At 39.2% G+C, this 18,119-nt stretch overlaps 1 protein-coding gene across 2 annotated transcripts in view; it reads left to right on the top strand.

The window, feature by feature from the left end:
* LOC150082000 (protein meiotic P26-like) overlaps window positions 1-18,119 on the top strand; it is a 263,546-nt gene that overhangs the window by 213,457 nt on the left and 31,970 nt on the right. The window lies entirely within an intron of this gene.

Genomic DNA, 18,119 nt, shown 5'->3' with positions numbered 1-18,119 from the left:
GCACGATGGGTCCCAAAGTTGTTGAGAGCAGATAAAAAACACAAGAGTTGTCAAGTGAAGTGAACATTTGCATCATTTTCAAGCAGATCCAGCAAATGTCCTTGCAAGGTTGTGACCATGGGTGAGATATGGGTTCATCAGTTTCTGCCAGAGACAAAGGAGCAGTCCAAACAGTGAAAACACAGCTCTTCTTTCCTTTCAAAGCCAAGTCAATTCCTTCTGCTGGCAAAGTGATGGCATTGGTTTTTGGATGTTGATGGAGTGTTGCTAGTGAATTACCTTCAGAAATACCAGATAGTCACAGGGGCATATTACACAGACCTTGTGAGATGTCTTTGCAAAATTCATGCTGAGTAAAACAGCAGAAAAAGTCATGTTACACCAGGACAACATGCCTGCTCACAAGTCTGTCATTGCCGTGGCTGCACTTAAATGAGTGCGGCTTTGAAATCTTGTATCCTCCACCATATGCTTCAGATCTAGCACCATTGGACTTTCACCTATTTCATAATTTGAAAAAATTTGTACCTGACATCCATTTCCCACTGACAGTGACATTATTGTTGTAGTGGATACATTCCTGGAAGCCCAAGGGAAAACTTTCTTCACAGCCAGAATATTCAATTCATTGCAGCATCAATGGAAAAAGTATCTTGATTCCAAAGATGTTGATGTTGAAAAGTAACATTTACCAGAAACCTCAAGTAAACACCCCATACTCAAGCCACAAAGTTTTCAAATATCCTTTGTACTTCAGTGGTCAAAAAATGGTACTTTGTACTCAAAAAGTGGAAGAGAGAGCATCAAAGAAGATCTTTGGCCTGGATGCTCTTGTTTGTGTTATTTTTGTGTTATTTTTGAAGAGTGAAGTTTTGAAGTTTGTGTTATTTTTGAAGTACATTTTTTTTTAAGATATGTTTTTTTCTTAAGTTGTGGACTTTAAAAATTTAATGACATCCCTTCAGGGATGTCTTTAAATTTTAAGGCTGACATTAGGTGACTCCACTCACAGTTTAACAGTTTAACTGCATGTTGATGCACATGTCTGTCTCATGAGATTTTTAATCCACTTGGAGAGAAAAATAACCTGACTTTAAGAACCATTTTCTTCAATTTGATGGAAGAAAAACTGGATATTTTTGTCAAGCAACTTTCACCTGTGGCTGACTAATTCAGCTATAATGAGAAGCTCAAAAATATCTCTGCCCTCTCCAATCCAGATTGACTCAATCATGTAATTTTTGAATTCAGTTTATAAAGATTGTCGGTCAAGCCAGCAGTGAAGTTGTTACCCATATATAGCATCCACATGCTGGAGTACATGTACAACATTGGGGTGGGGGAGAAAAGAAATTGCATTTTTTATACCATATATTTTGACAGATATGATTACATAGTTGATTTTAATATCTTAATTTCAGTGTTTGTTTGGTTGGGTTGTTTTTTGTAAGTAGCATTAATGAAGTGGGATTTGGTGCACTGTTGCTGTTATCTGGTAATTTTCCCCTTCCATTGGGCCTCTCATGTCTGCCCCTTTCTTAAAATGTTTCTTACTCACCTGCTTTTTGAGTGAAATAAAATCTCTGACAATTCTGGAGCTCCCTTACCGTTCATAAATAGGATTAATGGCCATTCACTTACTTGGGGGAAGGGATATAAGATTCACTACATTTGTTAAGACCACAATTGGAAATTATTTAAACAATTTTTCAACAATATCCCATGGGCACTTTGGTCATTAATGTTACGTAAACTTAGAAATGATTCTTTGATTTCTAATGACAATTTTTTTGTAAGAAATTCTTATGAAAGGCTTTTCATAAGAACCTCTTACTATTTTTTCATATAACTAAAAATGATACTGAACTGATGAACTTTTCAAAAATTTTGACGTATCAAAGTTATGAAAAAGGATAGAGATGCTTTTGTGGAAGTAAGTAAACTTTATAAATTGATAGTTAGAATATCAATATTTTACTTTGTATTTGTGAAGATGAAATACAAAGTGAAATATTTCACAAATACAAAGTGAAATATTTTCACTTTGTATTTGTGAAGATGTGTTTCACTTTTTCACTAGGCATATTAACAACTATAGATAAAATGCATGAAGTGCTATCATCGTGCAACTTACATAACAAAATAGTATATTGAAATTTCCTTAAGTATGTGAGACCCACTAATTAATAGTGGAACACTATTAAACTAGGCTATGAATTGTTTATTGTTGTAATTACATTATGAATACAGAAGCTACTTTCTCCAGACAACTATTTCAGTGATTCTTGTCACCTCATCAGTGAAGAGCAGTAATGGATTACTTTTCACGTAATAAAGGGTTACTACTGTTTGATTTTACGAATGTGCTCATGTGAAGTGCCTTCGACGCAAGTTTTCGAAGTTTATAATTCAGCTATCAATAGAAATAGTTTCTTGAAACTCAGAAAACACACTGTACCGATATTGTTCTCTAAAAACAATTACAATAAAGCAAACATTTTCTTTTATCAAATGCGCATTGTAGTGTTTTGGTTTTACACCAGTTTTTCCTGTTTCCAGTGTGACTTTGAATAGATGAATTTCTTTGATTTTGTGTTAGTAGCTGCAATACACATTGATGAAAGGAAGGATGATCTTTTTGTTTTTCAAAAACAATTCGTTGCAATTCTTTTGATTGTCTCTCTTATGCCAAAAAACAGTTGCATGATTTTTTCCCGCTCCTGTATCAAGTTCGCAACCTGATCTGCTGGTTGGAGCATGGTCTCGTCACGGTAGAGACACAGACAGACAGAGTGAGTGAATGACTTGTTTCAAGGATTGCAATCTATGAAGACCAGACACTTCTAAGGGGATTTGGAAGGTTGAGTAAACAGAATGCACACAGTTCTTGGTTAACCCAGCAACAGGCATGTGGGACCTGTCGGGTCGCAAGAAAAAGAAGTGTTGGTTCAAGATTAATTTCTGAAACTTTCTCTACCTTCCTAAGTATTGATATAGTTTTATCCAAATTGTTTTTGAAGTAATATTTTTATGGTTTTCACAGAGTAATAGTGTAAAAGTGCCTAACAAGTGCCATGCACCTGTTTTTGTAACTTTTGGTGCTTTATATTCACTCAGGTGCTGCTCACATGTCATGGTTCATATTTATATTTCAGTTGCATGTTGAATGACTGACCTTCTAGTTCAAGGTTATACATGACTTATGCTGTGTAACTCTGTAAATTTACAAAGAGCAGAATTATTAAAAGTTTCTAAATATTTTTCTTGTGTACATAATATATATATGCAGAAATAAGGGCACGAAATTTAAAAATTAAATTTCGTGCCCTTATTGATTTTTATAAAACTGAAGAATGGAAGAAACTAATATAGTGTAACCTCTATATACTGTGCCTCTTCATGCTGCAGTTTTGGATATACTGTGTGTATGATTGTGTGCTCCATAATGAATTATAAAAAAATAAAATAAATAAATAAAAAAAAATTTTAGAAATAGCATATTTAAAGAACTAGTAATTCCATATTGGAAACTGGAAAAAGTGAAAATGCTGCACCACTGGGCAAAAACAGATTAAACAAACAGGTTGTAGTTAAAATTCCATTTAATAAACTAGGTTAGGAACAAAGAACAAAAGTAATAAACACAAAAGCTTTTGGACAGGGGATGCCCTTCTTCAGTTGTGATCATTATTGTAAAAATACAGAATATCATGTGCATGCTATGGTGGTCGTGCGTGGTGAATATCACATGCTACAGGTGCTTGCAACAATTAGCTGATTGAAGTGGAGGCTTGCAGTTGTAGCTGCAATACTTAAGAATTCTCTGAGTGCCAACATTTGTCAGCTAGGAGGATGGCAGAGTTGCCTCAGTGGTGGGGTTGATGCGACATCCTCTGTTCTGGTTAAAGGAACCACTACAACATGAGGTGTGGAGCGATTCCATCCAGACACAGTGATGATAGTGATTGGATCGGTCAAGAATCTCAACGTCGCAGCGTGGATCGATGTCCTGTTGGGTAGACCAGAAGTGCTCAGCAATCACTAAGTGATCCATGTCTGCTGAACTGATGAGTTTCTCATGCTCAGTGACCCGATTACTGAGTCTTCTGCCAGTTTCCCCAATGTAGCAGTCAGTGCAATCATGGCATGAAATACTGTACACTAATCCACTCTGCAGTGTAACTGGTGTCTTAACCCTCGAAACGAAGGACCACAACTTTCTTCCTGGAAGTTGTAAACACTTTATCCCATGAGCCTGTAAGACCCTAGAAATTTGTTGCGACAGGTTTAGGTAGTACGGGATAAATGTGGTTGAGGTGGGATCATCACTGTGTGGGGCCCTGCGGTTGGCAATGTGGTCGTGAGCCTGTAGGTTGCATCTATCCAGGGCACTGGTAGGGTATCTGCACCTTGCCAGATCTGCCTTAACTTTAATAATCTCAGTGTGCCTCTCATCCTCAGAACTGGGGTGGGTCCAGGCACGGGTTAGTAGGGCTCACGCCGTGCCAAGAAGATGGCTGCATGCATGTGCTGACTGGTAGTTGGTGAATTGGCCAGCACACATCGGCTTGCGGAAGACCGAAGTCTTTAAACATGAACCCTTGTGCTAGACGAGGATATCCAATAAAGGAAAGGCATTGCCCCACTTCAATTCAATGGTGAATTGGATGAAGGGCAACAGAGAGTTGAGGTGGCATAAGAACCAGCTTCCTGAGAAATGACCATGAACATATCATCCCTGTAGTGGCACCAAAAAGCTATGGGATCTGGCAAACCCACAAATGCCCAACTCCAGCTCCTCCATTGCAATGTTTGCTGTGACTGAACTAACTGGCGAACCCATGGCTGTACTGTGTATTTGCCTATAAATGGACTCACCAAACATAATGGCACCACCAGTCAGGCACAATCTATGGGCTGTGCAAATGTCGTCAGCAGTTCTGCTGCTCAGGGTCTGGTCTTTTCTAGAAGCTCCTTTGCACATGTGATGGCTAGTTGGACAGATTGAAGTGAAGAGAAACGCCACATCAAATGAGGCTATCACCTGATCATCTGAAATGGATAGACTGCTAACTCAGCCCAAGAATTCCCCACTGTTTGAAATGGTATGGGCAGTCTTGCCCACCAGGGGCAAGAGCAGATCGGAAATGAACTTGGATAATTCGTACATTGGGGAACCACAGCAGGAGACAATAGGGTGCAAGGGTACACCCTCCTTGTGAACCTTTGGCAGCCTGTAGAGCTGTGGAATTTGGCACCCAGAGGCAAGTAGGTACCAAAATGCGGACTCTGATCTTCCCCGATCTAAACCAATGGTAGACAAGGCTGTTTACTTCGGACTTCTATTGTTCTAGAATCCTGATGGGGGGGAGGCAAACATTGCTTTCGTATTGTAGTAGGAACAGTTCAAAACGACCGTTTGACGGCCCTTGTCTGCCAGCAAAATGGCAAAAGAGTCATCTCGTTTCAATGAGTTGAGGGCAGAGATTGGCACTGACTGAGATTAGAGATGACAGGACGGTCATGTTGCAGTACTACCACTGTTTTCAGACAAATCTTATTCGCAGCTTCTGAAGGGATACATGATAATGACGCTTCAACACCCAAGGCAATCTCAGTGATGGGAGGTCTGCTTGGGAGAATGGCAAACTTCATACCCAAGGTGAGTAACCTAACAAACTGTGAGCAGTCCATTGCGTGGTCTCCTTGCTGGTGACAGGAGTTATATGCCTCATGAACTAATCTGTCAAACTTACATTGCTGTCGAGTGCGATAGCATTCATATTTCTGTACTGCTTGGGAACACAAAGTCCAGATCACATGGGAATATTCACTTCAATATACTTAGTACAGGTTATTTCTGGCTTTACGAGTTAATTCATTCCTAGTGTGCACTCATGAAGCAAACTCATAAAGCTGAAATTTATTTCCCTTAGATGTAATGTTGAAAACAGAGGTTACATTCTCAACAATGAAATTTGACCATAGTAATTGTTAAGTAAAGGTCAACTAAACAATAGTTTAAGCATAAACAATAAAATGAAAAGTCTTTTAAATCAAGCAAATTATAATAATAAATAAATTATTTATGTTATGCAAGTGTTAAAGAATGTTTATTCTTCATCATCAACTAAATGCACACTTGTTGATGGTTCATCATTCTTTGTTGGTTTGACACTCGTTGGTTTGTTGGAAGCCCAAGAAGTTGTCTCCTTTGGAAATGCTTCAAGAGTCATTTATTTCCAAGACAGTCTTTTCTTTTCTTTATAAATTTCACAGTAGCATGCATAAGCATTTTTTAAATCTGTAGCAACTTTTCTAGTGCACTCGAAATTTGAATCTTAACTCAAATCTCAGTTGCTTTACCTTCTAAATTATCAATAAAGTGATGACAGAGCTTATTCCAAACGTACTTCATGTTCTTCGCTGTAATTCTGTCCCATGCTAGTTTTGTTATTTTGATTGCTTCTAAAATATGGAAGTCTTTCCAAAATTCTTTAAGAGTTGGACCTCCCTCCTTATCTCTGCCTGAACAAACAAATGTACACACAGTAGTACTGTATTATATAGCTATGTGTGTGGTTTGAAATGGCAAATTTATGAATGTTTAGCGTTTATTTATTGAAATTAATGTTTATATTTTCGATTTTGTTGAGATTTGAAAAAGTAACTCGTAAACCCAGGAACTCTTAAAGCGGAAACTGCCTGTAGTCAGTTGCAAAGTAACTTTTGTAAACAGCATTGCTCATCAGAAACTAATTACTGTAGACTCCAGTTTCTACCCTCAACTTGAGATGCATTAAGAGTATATATATCAATGGAATGCCAATTGCAAACATCTACCTCTGGAGAAGAATATGGATACCATTTGTCAAGTGCATTACATTCAGTTACCAAGTAAATTTTTTTATAAAGAACAGCATGTGACATCTTTTCTTCAACTAGAAGTTACTCAGGATAGCAAAAACTGCAAAGGGCTAACCGAGACAAAAATATACATAAACTGACAAGTCATTTATGGCAACATCACATCACTTCAGCACTATGATAGGCTGAATGGTTTGGTTTTGATTTTTTCAAAATGCGGAAGGTAAATTTTAGGATGTCAGAAATAAATACACAGTAAATACAGTATTAGTAAATCAATAAGACTGAAGTAATGGCCATCAAAAGAAAAAATTAACAGTTGAAGAAAAGTTCAAGATTATCAAAAGAATTAAGATTGGTGAAAGAAAATGCAGTATATTTTGCGAGTATAGAATTCCAAAAAGGATCTACAGTTGGATGAAAGAGGAATAAAAATTGCATGCTTTCGTAGACTCTGTAGAAGATGAAATAGACATCCAAAGAATGAAAATTAGACTTTGTGAAAGCATTGATATGAACCACTGCTTACACAAGTGGTTCTGCAGAAGTGTAGTGAAGGAGTACCAATAAATGGGTTATTTTCAAAGCACAAGCAATTAAATTTCATAAGTTACTCGATGAAGATGATGTCACATTTGTAGCTTCTGAAGGATGGCTTTGGAGATGGAAGGCTCATCATGAGATATCTCAAGTTGTCACTATCATTGGTAAATACAGAAAAATAACGAGCCCAACACCGAACCCTGGGGGACACCACTAATAACATTAGTCCACGAAGAGCAGTGATAATCTTATTATAAGATAATCTTGATGTGATTATCAGCAGTGAATAATCACTGCTGATAATCACATCAAGAGTATTACTGCCCTGGTTGCCTCTCAAGCATGCTGCTGTAAAAAAAAAAAAACTGCCGCCCTTATCAACCCACTGCAGGATGGAAGCCTCCTCAACAATTCATAAGAAACAATCATCCAGTAAATCCCCAAAAGTTGTGCTGGTATGCGAGTGACCAACCCACAAGTTCCAGTCTATATTTGGGAATTTAAAATCCCCCATTATAAGTTTGTTGTACTCATCAGTCATTGTTTGTTGTACTCATCAGTCATTAGGCCCAAAACACACCCCTCCTTTCATTTTTGCTTTCCCAGTGCGAGTGCATATGTCACACCAAACTCACTCAACACTGTACTGTCCATCAGTGTCAACTGGATGCACTTCCTTAGATTTTTTGTGTTTCTAACCTAACAGCATGACCCCTCCTACCTTTCTGTCCTGTCTATCTTTTCTGTTCACATTGTACTCCCCAAATTTAAATTCTGTTTATTATATCTCTGACACCATGTCTCTGATATCCCAACAGTGTCTGCCTTTGATGTCCTGACCAGCACTTCAAGTTCATCAAATTTATTTACTATACTCCTAGCATTGGTGTACATGCATGTATACATGCACTTATTTGAACTCTTAGTTACCCTAACACAGCCTATGTATTTACTTGTTCCATGATGACTCCCAGCAGTCCTTGAAATCCCCAGTACTTAGCTTTCCAGGCTACTGCTCTATTATTATTATTACTATTAGCATTAGCAGAGGCATATGATGCAAGAAAGCAAGCTTATTCAGCATCAGCCAAAAAAAAAAAAAAAAAAACAACCACTACTCCCATTTCACCCCTCCGTTCGTTCGAAATACCTGTCCAGCTGAGCCTTAAATTTGTTTAGGCTATCAACTTCAACAACAAGCGATGGGAGTCTATTCCACAAACCAACTGCCCGCTGGCTAAAGGCAAATTTCCGCACATCTATCCGACATCCGTCCTTCCTCAATTTGAATTTATGCCCTCTCAGGTGATTATTCTGAGCAAGAGGAAGAATCCCATCGGCATTGAGCATGCTCAAGCCATTCAAAGCCTTATACACCTCTATCAGATCATCTCGCCGATGCCTAGTCTCCAGGCTCTATAATTTGCAAAACTTAAGCCTTTCTTCGTAAGAGCAACCCTTTGTTCCATTCACTAATCTTGTTGCCCTTCTCTGTACTCGTTCCAGCAGCTCTACATCCTTCTTGAAATGAGGCCTCCAGACCTGTATACAGTACTCAAGGTGTGGCCTGGCCAATGCCTTATACAAGGGAATAATCACATCCCTGTCCCTGCTAGAAAAATTCCTGTATATCATTGACAAGACACCATGAGCTACTCTTGCAGCTCGTCTGCACTGCTCAAAGAACTTCATATCTGCCTGCACAATTACCCCCAGGTCCTTTTCATTCTCTACCGCTGTCAGCGTAGTACCACAGAGTTGATACGTTGATCTGGGGTTACTGTTTCCCATATGTAGTACTTTACATTTGTCAATGTTAAACTTCATTTGCCACCTCTCAGCCCATCTGCTCAACCTTTCCAGATCCTGTTGCAGCAGCATAGTATCAGTAGTGTCCTTAACAACCCTGCCAACCTTGGTATCGTCTGCAAACTTGGACATTACGCCTGATACACCATCATCAATATCATTTATAAATACAGAAAACAACAATGGACCCAACACTGAACCCTGAGGAACTCCACTAATAACATTAGTCCACGTTGAGCAGTGTCCATTGATTACCACTCTCTGTCTTCTGCCACTCAACCATCCCTTTATCCATAGCAGCAATTTGCCTCCAATGCCACACTTCTCCAATTTGTGCAGCAGTCTTCCATGCGCAACAGTATCAAAAGCCTTTCTAAGATCCAAATATATAATATCAAAGTTATTCCCTGCATCCAGTTCTTTTGTGACTGCATCATAGTATTCAATCAAATTGGTCAGGCAAGATTTCCCCTTAACAAAACCATGCTGTGTCTGAGCTATAACTGAATTCTTGTCCAGATGATCCTGCAGTGCTTCTTTAACCAGTGCCTCCATTAATTTTCCTGGAACCGAAGTTAAACTAACAGGTCTATAATTACTTGTGTCAGCCTTTGATCCTCCTTTGTGAATTGGGGTTACATTTGCACATCTCCAGTCCATGGGTACCTCCCCTGAGTCCAAAGAAGCTCTCATAATTATGGCTACGGGTTTGCTTACTTCCTTTGCTGCCTCCTTTAATATAACTGGATAGATCCCATCCACCCCGGGTGCCTTTTTTATGTTTATCCTCAACAATTTCTCCTCCACTTTCCTCTCAGTTATTCGAAAATCATCTAGCTCACTGCCAATGTTTACTTCACCTACGACATTCCCCTTCCTGAATAACTCCTCATGTGTGAATGTAGATGCAAAATACTCGTTTAGATTGTTAGCCACCTGAGCTGGATCCTCAACTGTTGAACCATCAACATCCAGTGGACCAATCTGATTCATCCCTTTCCTTCTTGAGTTTAAATAGGTAAAGAACTCTTTTCTGTTTTTCTTTGCATCCTTTGCCAAGGATTTCTCATAATCTGCCTTTGCCTGCCTAATCTCCTTTGTGACTTGGTTACAGACCAACTTATATCTATCATAGGCTTCCATGTCACCCATTAATTTGTATGTATCCCATGCATTTTTCTTCTCTGCCATATGTCTCATTAGTTCATCTGACAACCATTTAGGCCTGAACCCTGAACAATATTTCTTGGTTAGTATGTAAAGCCTAGTAGCTTCCAAGATTAGTTCCTTGAATGCTTCCCATTTTGAATTTGCTGTTGGTAACATCATCAGTTGGTCCCAATTAGCTATATGGTGCTATATGGTGCAAGGAAGCCTGAGGCTTATGCTGCACCAGCCAAAAAAAATTCTGAATTACTCTGAGAGAGAGAGAGAGAGAGAGAGAGAGAGAGAGAGAGAGAGAGAGAGAGAGAGAGAGAGAGAGAGAGAGAGAGAGAGAAGTAGAAGGGAATCATCAAGAAAGAGAAGAATGATGATATCCAGCTCAGGACCCTGGGTGTGCCAAGCCCATACTCACAGATGTGAGCCCCTGGGAGCTCACATCTGGTGAGTATGGGCAAGAATCACTTTCACTTCTGGGTATTAAAAAGACACCCAAGAAAGCAGGCATGAAAACTAACAAAGAGAGAATTACTGTGTGCAAACAAGACTGGAAATCACAAGCTGAAGCCATTCTGCATCAGTAAAAGTTGGAAGTCCTCAGTGTTAAAACATGCTTTGCAAAAAACTTGCAGAAAAGGCTCTTTTATATTGTTGGATCACTGCCCAGCTCATTCTTCAGTTGATGTCCTGAAATCGAAAGATGGCAAGATCAGAGTTGCATTTCTGCCAAGGAACTCAACTGCACTAATGTACTAATTTAGTCCATGGATCAGGGCATTATTTGAGCCTTCAAAGCCTACTTTCATGGTGAGCCACTTGCTGGTGCTGTGAAATCCAAAATTGTCGGATCACTGCTTAACTTATTCTTCAGTTGATGTCTCGAAAATGAAAGATGGCAAGATCAGAGTTGCATTTCTACCAAAGAACACAACTGCACTAATTCAGTCCATGGATCAGGGCATTATTTGAGCCTTCAAAGCCTACTTTCATTAGCATTAGCATTAGTAGAGGCATTTGATGCAAGAAAGCAAGCTTATGCAGCATCAGCCAAAAAAAAAAAAAAAAAAAAAAACCACTTCCACTTCACCCCTCTGTTCGTTCAAAATACCTGTCTAGCTGAGCCTTAAACTTATTTAGGCTATCAACCTCCACCACAAGGGATGGAAGTCTGTTCCACCAACCAACCACCCACTGGCTAAAGGCAAATTTCCGCACGTCTATCCTACATCTGTCTTTCCTCAATTTGAATTTATGCCCTCTCAGGTGATTTTTCTGAGCTAGAGGAAGAATTCCATCAGCATTGAGCATGCTTAAACCATTCAAGGCTTTATACACCTCTATCAGATCACCTCGCTGGTGCCTAGTCTCCAGACACTGTAATTTGCAAAACTTAAGCCTTTCTTCATAAGAGCACCCCTTTGTTCCATTCACTAATCTTGTTGCCCTTCTCTGTACTTGTTCCAGCAGCTCTACATCCTTCTTGAAATGAGGCCTCCAGACCTGTATACAGTACTCTAGGTGTGGCCTGACCATCGCCTTATACAATGGAATAATCACCTCCTTATCCCTGCTGGAAAAATTCCTGTATATCATTGACAATACTCCATGAGCTACTCTTGCAGCCCATCTGCACTGCTCAGAGAACTTCATATCTGCCTGCACAACCACCCCCAAGTCCCTTTCATTCTCTACCACTGTCAGTGTTGTACCACAGAGTTGATACGTTGCTCTGGGATTGCTGTTTCCCATGTGTAGTACTTTACATTTGTCAATGTTAAACTTCATTTGCCACCTCTCAGCCCATCTGCTCAACCTTTCCAGATCCTGTTGCAGCAGCATAGTGTCAGTAGTGTCCTTGACAACCCTGCCAACCTTTGTATCGTCTGCAAACTTGGACATTAAGCCCGATATACCATCATCAATATCATTTATAAATACAGAAAACAATAATGGACCCAACACTGAGCCCTGAGTGGTGAGCCACTTGCTGGTACTGTGAAATCCAAAAATCAAGACTTGCATATAATTATTGGATTACCATGCTAAAAATGTCAGCACAGCAGCAGTTGAAAACTGCTGGAAAAGAGATGAGACCACTAATAACTAATAATAACCTGAACTACCAGTATTTTCAGTACAATAAGCAAGTGAGTGTGTACTTGGCTTATAATGTACTTGGTGGCAGTCTTGAAGCAAATGATCTGGCTGCTTGGATTGAGGTGGATGCAGACGCTCCAGTTATGCATTACTTAATTGAGGAAGAAATCACTGCCTCTGTGAACAGTGGGAAGACAGTCAACAAATAAAGGCCAATGACAGCATAGGTACTGACTCAGAAGATAATGAGGATGACTTGTATAAGAAAAAAGGACCAGAAATTAACGAAGTGCTTTGCACATTTTAGTCGTTACTTTGAAGTCTTTCATATTTTAAAAAAACTGTATCAAGGGTTGACTGTTTCATTGCATCTCTTTGTTTCTTTTTAACAATTTAAATAAGGCTTTTTAATTGTAAAATTGAAAGGAAATCTACCTTTTCTGTTTCAAGAAATTTAAGTCCAGTTTGCAACCAAAGAGATCCTCCGCAATACAAGTCAACAGTAAAGCTACAAGTCATTTATTATTGTTCTTACGGAAATCAAAGGATAATGCGTATTATGAATTCGCATTAAACTGAAAAATCACCACGTGTTCACAAGGAGTCCAAAATGTTGATCTTCAGTGACTAAAAACAAGTTTCAGCTGATGAAAAATGGGAGCAATGCTTGCATCGCATTATAGGCGGAATCATGTTCTAACAAATCCCATTTTAATGGGTTTCAGCTATACCCACCACTGTCTGCAAGCAAGAGTGTGTGCAGACATGTCTTACCTCATCGGTGTCCACAGGCAAACTCTTATAGGAAGTGGGGAGGAGTAATGCTCTTAGTTAAGAGCATAGAATCTAAGGCAGTGCACGTTGATGTTTTGGGTGGTCAAGTGCAATGTCGAGTCAGTTTGGTGTGACATATGCATTGTTAAAACTAAAATGAGAATAAGAATCTGAGAATAAGAAACTAGTCAAATGACTGTGAGGAGTATAATGAACAACTACACTGACAAGTAGAGTGAGCTAGTAGATCAGAATATCTTATAAAGGGGGACTTGGCCCCGGGTGCCAAGCGTTATAGTGATCAAGCGAATTTCAGAGTAATTCCTAGAGCGTTTAATCAGAGCCAAAGTTCTTATTTAGTTTAAAAAGTTTTTTACATTGTCTTTAATTAATAACTTAGTCTTACAAATTGTAAGCAAGTTTTAAGAAAGGAAATCCACCTTTCTTTTTTCTTTTTAAACTAACATATTAACCCTTATACCGCTCGGTCACTCTAGCAGCACTGCTCCTGCCTCCCCGTGGTGGGGCCGGCAACCTGGGAGAAGAAATCCACTCTCCCAGGGCTGAAAGGAGCAAAGATGGAAAACAGTTCATTTCCACCTTTAGAGCCATCGAGCTCAAGACTAGCAAAGAAAAGTGACAATGAAAATGACTATTCTCAAGCAAAGAGGTTGAAAACAACACCTAAAGAGGAGATACCAGCCTTCCTCATCTTGCACTCTCTCTATCAGATCAGCCTCTGAGCAAATTATCACCTTTTCTAGTGCAGAAATGCATTGAGTCTGCTGCTGGTTCACCTAAATCAGTAAGGCGACTTCAATCAGGTGATCTTCTAATAGAAACAACTCAACCTCAACATTCTGTAAAGCTATTAAAGCTCACAACTTTTGGAGGACACCAAATAAAAGTTACTCCCCATGCCACCTTAAACTCCTCAAAGGGAGTAATAACAGAATGGGATTTATTACTTGTACCAGAGGAGGAAATTGTCCAAGAATTACACGATCAAAAAGTCATCCAAGCAAGGAGAATCATGACGCGAAAAGACGGTACACTCGTTCCAACAAGAAGCATAATTCTTACCTTTAGCACTCCTAACTTGCCAACATCTGTGAAAGCAGGCTACCTGCATTGCCGTGTCCGACCATAGATTCCGAATCCCATCAGGTGCTACAAATGCCAAAAATATGGACACTCTCAGACTGCATGTCGAGGTGAGGCAGTATGTCCCATCTGCGGGTCAAAAGACCATAACCAATCTGATTGTGCCACTACCACTCCGCATTGTCCAAATTGTAAAGGTAACCACCCAGCTTTCTCAAAAACATGTGAATTATGGAAGCAAGGAAAAAAAATTCAAAAATATAAAGTAGAGAACAAAGTGACATACTCAGAGGCAAGAAGACAGATAATCAAAACAGAGACAAAGCAAACATATGCCGCAGCAACTCAATCTTCACTGTCTGTAGGGATCCAAACTGAAGTATCGATTCCTCCAAATATATCAATTGTGAACTGGGCACGTTCATTGCTTTCTGTTTCAAAACAGTGTCCTACACAAAAAACAAGTGAACAGTCCAATAATACCCCAATCACCATACCAACAGAGGCCTCCTCAACAATAAAACCAAAAGTAATAGAAACCAAAAAACCGCAAACATCTACCACCGGAATGGACATTGATGAACATCACGAAGCAGAAGATACAATTTTAGAACTACATGCAAGTGATGAGATGGATGTGACCGAACCCGTTTTTCCTAGGAAAGACAAAGCAAAAATTGATCGATACAAGCAAGCTGCAACTAAAAAACAGTCAGAATCGAAAACAACACAAAAAACCACATAATGGAAAAAATCCTTCAGTGGAATTGCAGAGGATTTCGAAATTCAAAAGATGATTTGCAGGATTTAATCGATCGGTATGAACCAGCTGGCATAGCCTTACAGGAAACTCTTCTAAATTCACGAGTGTGCCCTTCCGTCAAAAATTATACCATCTTTAGACGAGATAGGAGCATTGACACGCCAGCTCATGGAGGGGTAGCTATCATTGTCAGAAATAACATTCCATCCAAGCATGTATCCCTTCAGACTCCGTTTGAAGTAGTGGCAGTGCGCATTGAAATTGGTATCACCATTACAATAGCCTCTATGTATCTCCCTCCTAATTTTGCTTTCTCCTCAGATGATTTAGAAAAGCTAGTAGATCAGCTGCCATCTCCTTTCTGCTTACTGGGTGACTTTAATGCTCATCATCCTCTATGGGGATCGCCAAAAATTGACAAAAGGGGTAAAATAATAGAATTGATACTCATAACCTTACTCTGTTAAACACTGGTGAACCTACATATGTCCATTTTACTACAGGATCCATGACTGCAATAGACCTTTCAATCTGCTTTCCCTCCATTTATGCCAATATGGGGTGGTCAGTTCTCGATAACCCGCTAAACAGTGATCACTTACCGATTCTTTGCAATATTCAAACACAAGTAAACTTATCTCCATTGCAGCGATCCACGTGGAAATTCTATAAGGCAAACTGGCATAAATTTTCCTCCCTAATCCAGTTTGATGATGAGATAGTCCAGTCTCAGCCCATAGATAGTGTCAACGATCATATAACAAACCAAATATTACAAGCTGCAAATTCTGCAATACCAAAATCTTTACCTGGGAAACGCAGACAGAGACATTACTGGTGGAATCAGGAATGCACACATGCTAAACAGACAAAAAATCGAGCTTGGAATCTGTTTAGAAAATTTCCTACAACTGCTAATTTTATTAACTTTAAAAAACTCAAGGCCAATTTCTGCCAAAAAAGAAGAAAAGCAAAGAAAGGTGCCTGGATAGGTTTTGCTTCCACCATAAACAAGGATACGGACAGCAGACTCGTCTGGAAGAAAATTCAAGCACTTAATGGTAAATTTGTGCAGGCTCCAGCCTCAATCCTGAACTGGAAAGGGCAAGAATTGTCTGATCCAAAAGAAATAGCAAACACACTAGCTGAGTCTTTCGCCAGTATATCAGCAGTGTCCACATACAGTCAAACCTTCCAAAAAATTAAGGCATCTGCAGAACAACATAAAATAAATTTTTATACTAAGGCATCTCAGCCGTACAATCAGCCATTCGCGTTAAAGGAACTTTTTGAGTCTCTAAACAAAACATCAAGTACTGCTGCCGACCCGGACGGAGTATGCTATATAATGTTAAAAAAGTTAAATAATAAAGCAATAAGTTCCCTGTTGAGATTCTACAATCGAATTTATTTAGAAAATACTTATCCACACTCATGGCGTCACTCAATTGTACTAGCCTTTCCGAAGCCAGGTAAGGATCATACCATACCGAATAATTACAGGCCGATATCGCTGACTAGCTGTTTAGGCAAAGTCTTAGAAAAAATGGTGCACAGGCGGTTAACGTGGCTGCTGGAAACAAAAAATCTGCTAAACCGAAATCAGTATGGTTTTCGGAAAAACCACTCAACCTTAGATGCGATGATTAAAGCAGAAACAAATATCCGCAATGCTTTCATCAAGAGACAACATCTGGTTATGGTCAATCTCGATATTGAGAAAGCGTTCGATACCACTTGGCGATATGGTATCCTTCAGGATCTTCGATCATTCGGTCTGAGAGGGCAGTTACCACAATTTATATAAAATTTCCCACACTACAGAACTTTTCAGGTCAGATATAGGAATGCTATATCCAAATCATTTGAACAAGAGGAGGGTGTACTGCAGGGTTCCATCCTGAGTGCAACACTATTCACAATAAAAATTACAAATATAACACAAGACATACCAAAAACAGTTGAATCATACATGTTTGCCGATGACCTGATTATCTCTTGCCAGTCACAAACCATGATTTCCATTGAAAGGCAACTTCAAATGTCCATAGCCAGAATAGAATTGTGGGCGCAATGGAATGGCTATTCATTAGCAGAAAATAAATCGACTGCAGTTAATTTCTGTAAAATACGAAAATTACATCCAGATCCTGAAATATATTTAAAAAACAATCGGATTCCTCTTACCAACAATTTTCGTTTATTGGGTTTATATCTAGACAGTAAACTTAATTTTTCCAATCACGTAGCCTACCTTAGACCGGCCTGTCAAAAGAAATTAAACATCTTAAGAGCTGTGTCATCTAACTCCTGGGGTGCTGATAGACACTCCCTCACACATCTTTATAAAAGTTTTATCTGGTCCCGCTTAGATTACGGGTCACTTGTCTATGACTCTGCAAGAAACAATTTCTTGCTACGTCTAAATATTGTTCAACATAGTGCCCTAAGGATAGCCACAGGTGCCTTCAGGATGTCTCCAGTCCATAGCCTGTATATTGACGCAAATGAACCACCATTACACCTTAGACGAAAATCCTTACTATGTAGCTATGCTGCAAAAATAAAAAGTATTCCATCTCATCCTTGCTGGGAATACCTGTTTAACCCTCAGTATGAAATGCTATATCGTAATAAACCTAATGAAAACAGCCCTGCGGGTATTAGATTGCAAGAACTGATGCTCAGTTGGAATATTAACATCCAGCATATCCTTGAAGACGTAGATCCTTCTGAACATCCCTGGTCTCATTACTCACATCTCTGTGATAATTTCTTTCTGAGATGGAGAAAAGGCTCCCTGCCAAACAACAACTTCCAGCAGCTGCATAAAGCCCACACCTTAGAAAACGCAGAGAAATTTAACATATATACAGACGGCTCCAAAACAGATGAAGCTGTAGGTGCTGCAGCAATTTCTTCTGCTTTTTCAATAGCTGTGTCTCTTCCTACAGAATGCAGTATCTATACTGCAGAACTGTATGCAATAAAACTAGCTCTA

Source organism: Mastigoproctus giganteus, chromosome 8 (genome assembly GCF_048544385.1).
Source record: "Mastigoproctus giganteus isolate SK-2022 chromosome 8, ASM4854438v1, whole genome shotgun sequence".
Classification (NCBI taxonomy): Eukaryota; Metazoa; Arthropoda; class Arachnida; order Uropygi; family Thelyphonidae; genus Mastigoproctus; species Mastigoproctus giganteus.
Note: the sequence above shows the minus strand (reverse complement) of the source record. Positions and strands in the feature narration are given on the sequence as shown.